Source organism: Empidonax traillii, unplaced genomic scaffold (assembly GCF_003031625.1).
Source record: "Empidonax traillii isolate 1590-97213 ecotype Southwest subspecies unplaced genomic scaffold, ASM303162v1 scaffold311:size671644, whole genome shotgun sequence".
Taxonomy (NCBI): domain Eukaryota; kingdom Metazoa; phylum Chordata; class Aves; order Passeriformes; family Tyrannidae; genus Empidonax; species Empidonax traillii.
In genome coordinates this window covers 200,237-213,670 of record NW_020955504.1, presented here as the reverse complement: position 1 = coordinate 213,670, position 13,434 = coordinate 200,237, and the positions used below count along the sequence as shown (strand labels likewise).

Genomic DNA, 13,434 nt, shown 5'->3' with positions numbered 1-13,434 from the left:
AAAATGCCATTTAGAGTAAGTAATGGTAAGACATCTTCATTGTCCCTACAAGCCAAAATTCCAGCTTATTGTAAGAGGACCGCCATATATAATCACAACTATTCCAAATGTCTTCAGTAGACATTACATTACTAACTTGCATTCTTTCATATTTCATTATTCTATCTTCTATTGTATAATCCAGCTAAATATCTGTGCACTACACTTGGCCCCCAAGAAATTTATGGCAAAATAACTTCAAGCCATAACTAATTTAATGTGTCAGTAAAACATGTTTCTTTCACAGAGCAATCATCCTTCTCAACACATGACTGAATACAAAAGGGAATGCACATCAGATTAATTCCTTTGTTCTAATTTATAACTGCCACAGCTTTACACATGTCTAATCTGAGAAACACTTCCAAACACTTCCAATTTGCAGAATTCTGCAAATGGCTCCCTTTATCATCACCTTGGATGTTAAAATTATTTCCTGACCCAGCACATCTGACCCTATGGTCTTGGGGTACATGACAGGGCCATGGTGAGTGTCATCTCCAGCTGCCACCCAGAAACGTGGTGCCTCTCTACTTCATGACCCCATGCTCCCAAAGACCAAGAACTGCAGCTCTGGCTTGGCTGGGGAGAGACTTAGTGGTGCCCAGCATTTGCTGGAGTGGCAATCCCAGACGAGGAAAACAAACAAACAAATAAAAATTAACAGTTGAATGAATCTTTGGCATACTTTAACAACTGTGCTAAATATCTGCTAAAATATTGTTACTTGGGACATCTTAAAAAACTTGAGAGATAAACAAAAGAATCCCCATACATTCTGACATGACATATAGTATCCTTCCCTAAAAATTGGGTTTGTTTGGGATTGGTCTTTTTAAGCACAATTTTAAAAATAACACCTCTGTACAGAATTTTTTTTTTTTAAATACCAGTATCCCAAGCTTATCTTGTGGATCTACTCTTCAAAATTACAAACAGCAGACTTTGTAACTGTGTTACTGATTGCCCCATCTTTGGGCTGATCTCAAAAGTATTCACCAGAGCCTACAAGTTGCATGGGTGATGCTCTCACAGACCAGACTAAAATGACAGAAGCCACTATTGAAAGTACAGTTCTGTTAGAGTTCTGTGGTTAAAGAAACAGAGTTCCACTGCAGAGTTTGCATTCAAAGATAATAAAGCACTACTTCAATATGAACCTTTGCGAGTTGCTACAGCCCTATCTGGTTAGCAGGACTTAAAAAGCCTTTCCTGAATTGGAATTAAGAAATCACAAGCATAAGAAAGGCAGAGGAGGGCAGGTAAACAGACCTATGACAACTCAATCCAAACAAATGCATATGAGGAAGCTTTCAGACACACACACTGCTCCAAATGACTTCACAAAAATACTATTACTGGTGCCACATGAAAACTGCATCAGTGAAAAGTTTAACCATACCAACCTACACAGATAACAGTAGCAAAAAGTACCACAAACTCACAACTTGCCTAAATTACTTATTTAAAAAGTAAGCATATATGTTCACTTCTCTTCTAGCTTTAACTTTTTAGATCATAATAAAAGTTTAAAGTACAATAAGAAAAACCAAAACAAAACCACAAAGAAACCCAAAACACAACCCTATAAAAAATCCCTATCTAAACAAAAATACCACCCCACTTCCAACAGGAAGGTACCAAGAGCTCACTTAGCTCCAAACCTTTCCTGCTGGGCACAGTTTATACCACAGCCTTGCAATCAACCACTTTAAGCTTCAAGTATGCCTTTAGTCAGTTGACTTCTACCCTCACATCCTACCCAAGGAAGAAGAACACGTTAGCAGATGTCCTGAAATCGTGAGAGCTGCCAACAGACCTCAAGATTTCCACTTAAAAATAAAGTCAGTGCTGTCTTTGCAAGATGTTATTAAGACTATCAATTACAAACCAATTTGACTACATATCCTTTTTTTTTTTCTCTTTTTTTGAAAATAGTAACAACAAGAAAAATGACACATTAACACCTAGTGTTAGAATCGTAACATGCGTTTGATGAACTCAGCTGAACGGCCACAAGCCGACACTGAGAGCTCTCTAGGTCTGTAAGAAACAGCCAGCATTGCCATAAATAATCACATGTAAAACTGAACCTTTTATCAGAGTGTTTTGCACCATTTCTAGTTTGTTAATTGAGATCATAGAGGAGAAGTAGAGTCAAAGTTTAATAGCTAACCATCTGCATGGACCCAAGAACTATATCAATATTCATTAAGAGGCTGAGCTCAAACTGCCTTCTCATATTTTCAAGACAAGCACCGTATTAATACATTTTCTAACCTTAGCATAACTCTTATGTTTTCATCCCAAAGCACCCACAACACACATTGATGAAGATTTCCCAAAATTATGACAACTACATGCCACACACACACCAGAAAAAAAAAAAAAAGAATCTAAAAATAAATCTAAAGGAAACTATATATTGTGCCTTGCCAACCACAGTGAATTGCACAGCCAGGAGTTGCTGTAGCCAGATTTAGCTTCATACAAGCTAACAGGATTCCTTTATAAATTTAGCTAGAGGCATGGGCAACAAACGCTTATGGAAATTTGAACCGCAACTCTCCAGCAGCAAAGATTGTTCCCTCCAAGAATGAAACAGTAGTAAAAGACGACTATTAGTAGGCTCTTATTACACAGCTTTCAAAACACCTATAAGTCATCAGGTTCTCCAGGCAGCAATATTAAATTGCCGAAGTACCAGCAAACGTTAAAAGAAAAAAGCAGGGCCACAGCTCTTTCTGGGTCTGCCAATTAATAATCAAAGAAGGAAAAACGCCAACTAAAGAGAGACTGTATTGGAAGCCAGCTGAACGTACAGCTGAGTTTATTTCAGGTCCTCTTCCCTCATACTTGGAACAGTGTGGCTTGACAAGAAAGAAGGAAAAGAGTGCCTCGTGTCTGTTAATGCTAACCGGAGGATGAGCTCTGGAGGACTTCCCCACAACAAGAGGGACAAGGATTGCGACCCGCAAGGCAGGGAAAAGACGAAGGCAGGAAATGGGGAAATGCATCCAGGGTCCCACAGGACAGCAGGACACTGCTCTGCCCCACTGCCTCTTCCTCTTCTTCCTTCCCCAGAATAAACGTTCCTGATATTTAACAATAGATCAATCTTATTTTTAACCCTCTTTAGTCCACACTATCACAATCCCGTCAAAGTTACTTTAAAACACCAAAGACTGAGGGTCTTTTTTGGAAAGCAGTTTTCCAGAAGACACGGATTTGCTAAAGCATCCGCACGAAACCTGAGGCCCCGTGCAATTTTATAGTATTTCAAAGGAAACACCTCCTCCCTCGCCCGAGAGGCTCTACGAAACCCCGAGGCTCGCTGAGCACGGTGCAGCTCGCCCAGGTTGCCCCCGGTCTCCGGCGAGCACAAAGCGCACCAGCGGGCAAGGCGACCCGCAGCCGGCGGCCGCCGCAGCCCCGACGGCAGCCCCAAGCACGGTGCCTGCTGCTCCCGCCGGCGGGGCTCGCACAAAGCCTGCGCTCACAAAACACCCCTCTCCCCTGCAGACCCCCACCCCGCTCCTCCCCGGTGGGTTTCGGGGTCTGCAGGGCACCGGGTAACTCACCTCCCGCTCGCCCCGGGCCGGGCCGAGCAGAGCCGAGCCGAGCCGAGCCGGGAGCCGCCTCCCCCTCCCCGGCGCGACCCACCGAACAAAGCTTTCCCCCGGCAGCGCTCACCGACAGCCTCTCGCCGTGCTCTGCCCTCGCACACCGCTCCTCCTCCCCCTCAGTATTCGGGTGCAGGGGTGCGAGCAGGGAGTGCGGGAGGTTACCCCGCCCCGTACCTCCCCCGGCGGCGCTGGCCGAGTGTCCGGGTGTCCCCCTCCCAGCGCCCGCGGCCGCGCCCCGGCTCGCTCCGTGCGCTCCCGCTCCGGGCAGCCGCTTAATCTCCAAACTTCCTCCTCCTCCTGCCGGCCGGGCAGAGGAGTCTGTGAAACTCCCCTCCTCCATGCAGCTCCCGCAGCCCAGCCGCTGCCTCAGCCCCTCCCCGGGGAGGCTCGGCCCTGCCCGGCTCCGGGCTGCAGCTGACTCCGCTCCCCTTTTTCTTCTCCTCCTCCCTCCTCCGCCCCCCATTCCCCGAGGCTGGGAAAGGGGGGTGGGAGAGAGATTAACCACTCGGACTTGTCTCTGGAAGCAAGCCAAAGAGAGCAGTCGGATTACAGCCTCGGGAAGAAGAAAGGAGGAAAAGGGAATGAAGGAAAAAAAAAAAATCCGCTACTGTTTTCACGCAGGGACAAGCGCTCGGCCCCCCTGCCGTCCCCCGTGTGTCACGGCACAGCGTGTCTGCCCGGCTGCGAGCCCCATGCCCGTCTGGCCGAGTTGCCCATTGGCTCCTCTCCACCACCACAGATTTGAAATTCAATGATCGAAGGCACGACATTGGTATTAAATTGAGAGAGTTTCTGTAAATGAATTGTCAAAATGCCACAGGGGCAAGTCCACCATGAAATACAGACCCGTAAAAAGCAAATTCAAAGAAATTGTAGAGGCTACACCTGCCTCCTGGCAGTGTGGTGGGCCATCTTCTTTGAAAAGGTGAGTTTAAGTTACACAACATTAAAAAAAAAAAAAAATAAAAAGACACACACACAAAGAGAGAAACGGCTTAAATAAAGCCTGAATTCTTCATACATGTTCAATGGTCCTTATTCATCTGAGCTGTGACAAAATCCTTGGTTTCCTGTAAAACCTTTTTCCATATTTCAGGTTTGATAAAGCTGTGTTGCTTTTGTTCTATAACATAGTTTCTCCCCCTGCTCATGCATACAGCATGTGGAATGTGAGGAAATTTGGGAGGTTAGAACAACTCATACTTTTCAGAAGTCAAAACAAGTAATTACAGCAGTAATTCAGAAAAGGAGGAAGTTTCAGGGTTTGCCCTCATCTTACCTGTTCTCACTAGAATCCTAAGAAAAAAAACAAAACAAAACAAAACCAACTAAAAAAAAAACAAAAACACCAACATCACAACAAAACAAACAAACAACAAAAAAAACCCCAAAACCAAATGAAACAACAACAACAATAAAACAACAAAAAACACCACAAAATGAAAAAAAAAAAAAAAAAACAAACAGCAAAACTCGCTCAGAGTTTGTTTATCCTAGATTCAGAAGCCCAACATGCACACTGAACATGCCCCAAAACAGTGATGAATTTTAAAAGATTATCACATTTATGAATTCATTTTGGCCATGTTTCAAAACAAAGGTTTGTGTTTGACAACTAGGACTATATTAACTTCTCAACTAAAGTTAAAAATACCTCAAGGGTTTTAATGACACCCATTCTTACACATGACATTTATTCACATTGCAGAATTAGAGCATAGTTATCACAGCATCACAGAATATCTTGAGTTGAAAGGGACCCTCAAGGGTCAACTCTTCAAGTCCAGCTCCTCAACCCATCAAGTCCAACTCCTGGCCCTCCACAGGACAGCCCCCAGAGTCACACTGTCTGCCTGAGAGCATTGCCCAAGCACTGCTTAAACTCCCTCAGTCTGGGTTCTGTGACCACTTCCCTGGAGAGGGTTCCAGTGCCCAACCATCAGACTCTGGATGAAAAAACTTTATCACGAAGGGGTAAGCCTCACTCCACCCCTACTGCCTTGCAAGCTGTCACTGTCCTATTAGACAGGAAAGGCAGATCATGGGAGGCTGGACTCCACAGTTAATATTCTGGAATGGTGCTCTACAAAGTCACTTGACAAAGGACAAAGGGGGAAAGTTCAAGTAATCTCGGATGTGACTAGTAGCTCAACTAAACCCATCCCACTGGTCATGACCTCCTGCACTGCATAGCTACTCCATGTCTGAATTCAGCATCCAGCTGAGCACACATCCTTGCCTCAGCACACTACACTCTGACCTCGTGCTGGAGAAAAAAGTTAGCCTTCATTTGCAAGCCAAATAGGAAAAAAAAAAAAAGGAAAAGAAAAAAGGTAGCAAAGCTTCTCTGATGAAACTACTGGGAGAGGAGCATTTGTAACTCTTTCCCATTTGGGGAATCAGGGAATGTTTTTCCTTTATGAATAGAACTTTCAAAGATGGTAATAAAACAAACTGCTGGTTGATGCATTTAATTTGGTCCAAATTAAAACAAATGAAAATGTACACACATCCCCAAATGGGAAATACAGCAAAAACCACAAACCGCAGAATATTTCAAGTTCCTTTAAGAAACTGTACAGTCTTTGCAAATATGTTTTAAAGTCTTTACATTATCTGTTCCATATGGAGTTTGTTTTTCCTCAGTGCTATGACTAACAGGAAAAATCTTCTAGAGAAATCTCTTCCTCTCGCTTCATCCTTCTATCTCCATTTCCCCAAAGGACTGTCATGAGTCTGTCTGGTTGCTTGTTTGTGCTAAAAATAGTATTACAGTGGACTGACCAAATACCTCAGTTTCAAGTCGACTGACTGACAATGTACAATCATTGTTGCAGAAATAATGAGAGAGGTTTAAAAGGTCAAGCTTTACAACTCTGTAACACAAAACAGTGTATCTAAAGAACCACCCATTTTTTGAGGAATTAGATACATGGACAAATTGTGGGAATTCCTATCTTTGAAGGTAATCCAGGTGACTTGGTGAAAGGGCACAACTGAGAAGGAGGCTGCAGGCAGGCAAACCTTTCTCCTGGGTATTGCCTGTGCACCAGGTCAGTGGCAGAGGTGAGAGCACAGATTGTTGTGAGGGCTCCCAAACAGCTTGCTCAGTCACCCTCAGCAGCACCCCTGTGCACAGGAAGGAGGCAAGCCTCTTCTCCCACCTTTTTCAGCACACACCTTTTTCTACTCACTCAAACAGCATCTCTCATACTCTCACACAGCAGGATCCCTGCCTTCCCCCATACGTAAAGTGGGATACAGCCTCGTCTGCCAGATCTTCACCTCCATCCCTCCTGCTGCCCTTATAGTCAGAAACTTGAACTACTTATGAGCTGGTGTCTTTCACAACAATGGTCAGGACTTGCTTTCATGTACCACTTGGAAGTGATTTGCTTATTATAGTTGGGAATCTGTAACTTCATATTATTTCCCCTTTGGGGATTTTCTTTCCTTCTGGAAAGTCTGATTGTATCAGCTAATCTACCAATAGGTTTGTACACGTACATATGTTCTCAAACATTACAGCATTTCTGTACATCACCAGGTCTGAATTGCACCCGTTGTTGTGTTCATATTTTTCTCCTTTTGTCTGTAACTCAGGAAAACTGTAACCGCTGCCTTTAAAGGTACAGAAATCTCTGTCACTTCAGTTTTGCTGACTGATAATGAATTTCAGCATTCACTTGAAGAGAGACATAAGTTTATCTGTTCCAAGTTAGACTTTGGATGAAAAAACCCTGTTCCTACAATAGCAGAAAACTGCTACTTGTAAAGACACCCCCTACACACACCTAAAAGACAAAAAGACACATCCCAGATTTGATTCTTTGGTGAGGGGGAGGATCTGTAGAAACAAACAGCTACATCCATGCCATGCACAGGGGTGTAAGGCAAGGAAGACGGATATAATCTTAACCTGGGTACTCTTCAGTCAGCTTAAATAATAATAATAATAATATTAATAATAGTAATATTAATCAGCAGTATACTCCTTGCCTTGCATCCAAATTAATTATTCCACCCACAATACAATTTAATTGGCAGGCACAGGTATCTCATTTGCTTTGCAAAGCAATATTATTAAGTGTGGGTGTTTTTAGAGCTATGCTCCTGTTTAATAGAATATACTCTTTCATGTATGCTAATGCCAAAGAGTACACAATCATTCCAGTAATTATATGTTCCAGTAAAATCATTAATATCAAATAAAATGCTATCATACCTACTTTATGCCTGTGTCCTGTAGGTACTCAGTTACCTCCAAGTTGATGAGATATCTGTGTGAAAAAAATTGGAAGCATATTTAAGTCTTTACAGAAACAGCTGCTACAACATTTAATCACAGACTATAAAGTTCAAAATATCTTACTCCCAATCTTACTGCAAAGTTTAAGTGGAAGTACTTTAAATACAAGATGACTTTGCATGCCACTTGCCTTGAGGAACAAATAGTGTACATAAAAAATGGGAGTAGGAGGATGAAGTTTAGTGGTTACAAGTATGAAGACTGTCAACATAGAAAAGAACAAAATATTGTACAGAAGGAATTGACTGAACTTAATCTTTCTAAGGAGAGGCTTTGACTCCTTTGTCTGGGAGTATTTCCATGCAGAAGTAAACATTTTTGAGATCATTTGCTTTTCCACATAGCAGCCCCTGCTGCTTGGATCTTCCAAAAATGCAACTGTATTTCATAAAAAAAAAGCACACAGACCAGCTGCAATTTTAATGAAATAGACTTCTGGTAAATTCAAGTTCTAGTGCACTTATGTTGTCACCTCCAGGTCCTAAATTCCTTAGAAGTCTCGGGTCTTAAGCTCAACCTCCACCGTGAGGTTTTCTTCATTGTGATAAATAATAGCCTTCTACACTTCCCATCTGTTCTTCTCCAGAAAGTTTTTCGTCTGTCTTATTCCTGAAAACATTTGCATCTACACCCTTGCAAACAAAAAACATATTTCGGTCTTACAAGGGCTTATCTTCTTCCCACTGAAATTTTCTTCGGAGTATTTTAGATTATAAGGCCAGAACTGAGCAGTTAATTTCAAACTTGTGGACAAAGATGGCCTTCAGTCATCTTGCTCTGGAAGAAAGTCACTACTTATTCTGTACCCTTCATACCAAAGCCACTAGGTAAGGATGAACCACTGCAACCCGTTCAGCATGGAGGATGCCTACCCCTTTTTTCTTGGCAGGACAGTCAAAAGCACTCAAAATAAAGCTGGAGCATGAACCCAGCCACTCCCTTTTCTCTGTTTAGTTGCTTGCACAGCAGACAGGCTTGCATAGGGTGCTTGTTTCTCAAAATTCAGCTGCCTCTTTTTGGCTCAACTTGATTATTCAGTAGAAGAGTATTAAGACATGTCACAAGGAGACTTTTGGTGAGTCCATGTGCACAAAAAGGCAGGAGCAAATCTGAGGTCTTAAGAGCACAACAAAGAATACATTACAGTTGCTTTAAGCAGCAACTAAGAATTACTTTTCAACACTGCTAGTACAGGTTGCTCAGATGGCAGATGAGTTCATCTGATTACAGGACTCCAACTTCAAGGAAACTCCTTCAAGCATTTAACCACTGGTTTCTTCTGACTCATCTAGGTTATAAAAAAAAAAAAATTTTACTACTTACATGAAAATCTTGCGGTTCTCTACTTTCAGCTCTACCTTTTAAAGCACAATGCTCCACAATATTTAGACTAATTGTTTTAAACTACCATCTGAGTAATAAGTAATAAACATGCCTTTTTTTTTTTTTTTTTTTAGGCAATAAACTAAATTCAACCCATAACCTTTTCACCATCTAGTCCTTGGAGTATTTTTCTCAAAGACAGTTGGATTCTTCCTTGCATTTAGTCTGGTTTGCTGCCCAGCAGAGAGCAGGAGATTGCAAGGGCAGTTCTCTGGGCATGGACCAGAGAGGATCCCGAGGGGCAAATTTCCAAGAAGGAGCTAAGAGAACTGTAATCTCCTTTGCTGTATCGCTGTCTAATGCAACGCACCATCCAAATCACCTATCAGATAACTGCTCTGCCACTGTTCAGCCATCCCAATCCTCATCAAAGCTGCATCCTGTGCTGTCCTAAGCTACTACCAGAGCAAAAAGCTTTCTTGAGGAAAGGCTTTCCTACTTCTTAGTAAATTGTATGAATGGCAAAAGCCAACCAGGTCACAGGCAGGAGGTATAATTCATCACAGCCCTCAGACAAGCTTAACACTCAAAAACTCACTCTCAGCCACTGCAGACTGGTCAAGGGAAGGTGATACTTCAGATTCTATCAAGACAGAAAAAGATTTAACAAACCTGCTCTGGTTTCATTCTGCACATATCTACATGAGTGCAGACAAGGTAGTGGAAGAGGAAGTCTCAAAGCTTTGTGAGGAGTTGTAGCAACCAAGGCTGTTAACCCCCAAATGGGAACTTGCCTTAACGTCAGTCAGTGCCTGTCCAGAAGAAAGATAAGCCCTAAAATGAAGATCTGTCACTGACAAACAGACAGAGAATCTGTTACAGTTTTCACAAATCTTGCTACCTACCGTATGGATTGATGCTTTTGATTCTATTATAGTTCTATATAGCAATCTAAAAATGCAAAATACTTTAAACAGAAGAGAGAAAAAAGTCAGTACCTCAACATCAAACAAAGGGGATTGAGAACAGAAGACATATTTCAGTGAAATAATGAAATATAGAAGAAAAGGAAAAAGAAAAACAGGAAAACCAAAAATTCTGAAGTGTTATGGTCAGTGATAATTCCTTTTATTTAGTGCAGAAGGTTGGCACAGAAGGCTAGTACAGAGGGACCCAAAACTAAATTAGAAACAATCATTTAGAAAAGGTAATATGTTACAACATCTTGTAAATACTTGTTTATATGAGATGGCCTATATACTTTATGGTTATTGTGTCTCTTCAGGAAATTTGAATGATAATGTAACAGAAACAGTTCCAAATAATTCTGAGGCAGTGTGATTGAGTGCTAATTTTCACTGTTTTGAAAGAACTTCACTAGCCAAGCAGCCAGCACACTGTATTATTATTACAGATGCAACAGTTAGCAAATTGGAATATTTGGAACTAGCAGATCAGAGAATCCCCAACTTTTCAGAGTGTCTCAGAGACAATAGTGCCCAGCTATAACTGAATGCTGTAACTAGATCACTCTGCTATCTCAAGATATGACAGATAAAATCACCTTCATGGCATCTTTCTCATAGCACAGATAAAGCAACTGATGCAAGAAAGAGGCAGAAGTCTGTTCTCTTTCCTCAAGCTTTCAACTTTATGATACATCTGTCCCAGGACAGTGACCCACTACATCACTTTGAACAAAAAAACGACAAACACTAAAGTCTGTTAACTGCCTGTAAATCGAAGCAGCTGTGTTGTGAGTCATTTCAGGACTGGCTAATAATTGAATAAACAACTGTAATTGTGCTCCATGAAACTCCCATGTTTCCTTTCAGTCTTGGCTTCTCCTCTCATGAAAGCTGTACAAGTTAGGGTGCAACCACACAAAATCGGTCCGCTATGACAATGTTTACCTAATACCTCTAGTTTACCAGCCATCACGAAACACATCCTGGCTCTGGGCATCTAACAGTAATAATTTCAGTATATTCCAAATTCGGTGATGAGAAACTTGCTTACTGGGTGATATTTTGAGGGCCCTCAGATAACAGTGCCATTTATTATTTATACTGTAATAATGCTCACAAGGCATGGGACCAATGAGCTGAATTTTAACAAATGAGCAGCATTTGTTAAAAAAAGGAAAAGGCGATCCCTATGCTGGGGAATTTACAGTCTAAGTAGAATTGAGTGTGTTCTGAATCTTTGAGAAAATGTAGTTTAAATTTCACTGGAAGAGAGGTCTTTTTATTCTGGATAAGTGGTCTTTAACCTATGGTTCACTTTTAGGAGACCTGGAAAGATAACTGGGAAAAGAAGGTTTACTTTGGTAGATTTACATTCACTTTACATGGGTCCACACATTTGAAACCTATTGATACTAATCTTCTTAAAGATTTGTAAACTATGCTGCAGAATTGCATTCTTGTTCAATTACTTGATGGGATTATAACCATGCAATTGGTTAGAGACGCAGTCACTCTGGGAAGTGCACTGAGAGACACGAAAAAGGGGCAATATTCCTGAGACCCACTGCCTCCTACTGCATTACAGCAAAGGCCACAGACGCGTCCATGCAGATCGAACAGTTAGCAGCTGCAACTAGGAAAAAGCTAAGAGAGAAGGGAGCATAGAAGCCAGAAGATTTCACCTTGGTTGGTGTTATAAAGAGTAAAAACAAACTCTGGGGTCTGTAAAAATCTATACCTTTTACTAGTATATAAAGTAATTCCTATTAAACCTCATGACGTTTATATGAAAAGTTTGTAATGTGAAGATCCCCTACTGCTGAGCAGATAGCTTTGCTGCTGTGACTAATTCAGCCTGTGATAGCTTTGCCAAGGCTATAAACAAAGTTTCAGGCTGTTTTATTGACATGAATCCCGCTGGAAAAAGCTCTGACACCCTTGCAGCTGCATATTTCTTTTCACCTATAAAACACCACTATAGATTGCACAATATCGTGACAAAACAAAGCGAGAAGTGCTTGTGCCTGAAGCCTAAATTTGCTTTGATAGTTGACAGCTATCTGGTTTGCCATTCCTGGAGGAAGGTCCCCACAGCTGTGCTTTCCAAAAGACAGCCATATCAGTGTTGCATACTGCTGCACAGAGCGCTCTTTAAGTAAAGAGCCTGTGTTAATAAGGTTAGGAGATATCCTGGTAGAGGAACAAGTCTAAAAGTGCAGGGTCAGTCTGGGGAGAAACAGAGTTTCAGGGCTGACATCATAAAGTAAAAAATAAAACTAAACAAGGCTTACTGACCTGTATATGTATATATATATATATATATATTTTTTTTTACCTGTGGAATGAAGATCAGTTTTAATCACAGTATGTTGTTATGGCCAAGAGATATTACAATTATTTTTCTAAATCTTATGGACTGGCATGAAATAAAACCGTTTCACTGAAAAGCAATACCTATAGGTGCAGATACTGTTATTTGCTTTTTTTGTATTAAAAAAATGAATCTCAAAGATCTTTCTTTGTCTACCAAGCAGCTGATGTGCATAGTAGATATAGAAACACTTTTTCAGTATGTTTTTCAGAACCAGGTCCCTTTTAATGGTAGTTAACAAGGAAAGGAACATCTTTATTTAAATCCATATTAGAGGCAGAACATTTTTCTATTCTACCCCAATCACTTGAACTACATAAAGTAGTCCTTTTGACTACCTTTTTCTTTTCATTAAAAAATCCCCACTTTTATGATGTCTTTCTTTAGGCCAAGGACTTTGTGTTTTGACAGGCTGAGTTTATGGGCCTATTGTATCTTCCACAAGACAAATTAAGCCAAATGCATGTTAAAATCAGTTGTTCCTGTCTGGGGAAAAATATTTACCAAGTAGGAAAAAAAAAAATTGTCTCATAGTACCAAACACCTTGATCTATCTCTGTCACTCTACAACTTACGCTTTTCCCACCTTTTCAATGTTTTAAGTTCTTTGTGGGGATCTTGGACTAATTGTGTCTATTCTATCACTGCATTCATTGATGCTTTGCTCATAGCAAACATACACCTCTACATATTATATAGATAAAATACTGAGTCTAGAAAGCACTGTGCTGCAAGCAGGTTTTGCTGTAAGTGTGTTTGCTGTGTAGAACATACATAATGCATGAAGGAAGACAGTTC

At 41.2% G+C, this 13,434-nt stretch overlaps 1 protein-coding gene across 1 annotated transcript in view; it reads right to left on the bottom strand.

The window, feature by feature from the left end:
• The window catches only part of PLEKHG1 (pleckstrin homology and RhoGEF domain containing G1), a 133,451-nt gene extending 129,441 nt beyond the window's left edge, over positions 1 to 4,010 (bottom strand). Inside the window, exon 1 of the mRNA XM_027891171.1 lies at positions 3,733 to 4,010. The gene's annotated coding sequence lies outside the window, so the exon portion shown is untranslated. The remainder of the gene's footprint in view (positions 1 to 3,732) is intronic.
• Between the last annotated feature and the right edge of the window lie 9,424 nt (positions 4,011 to 13,434).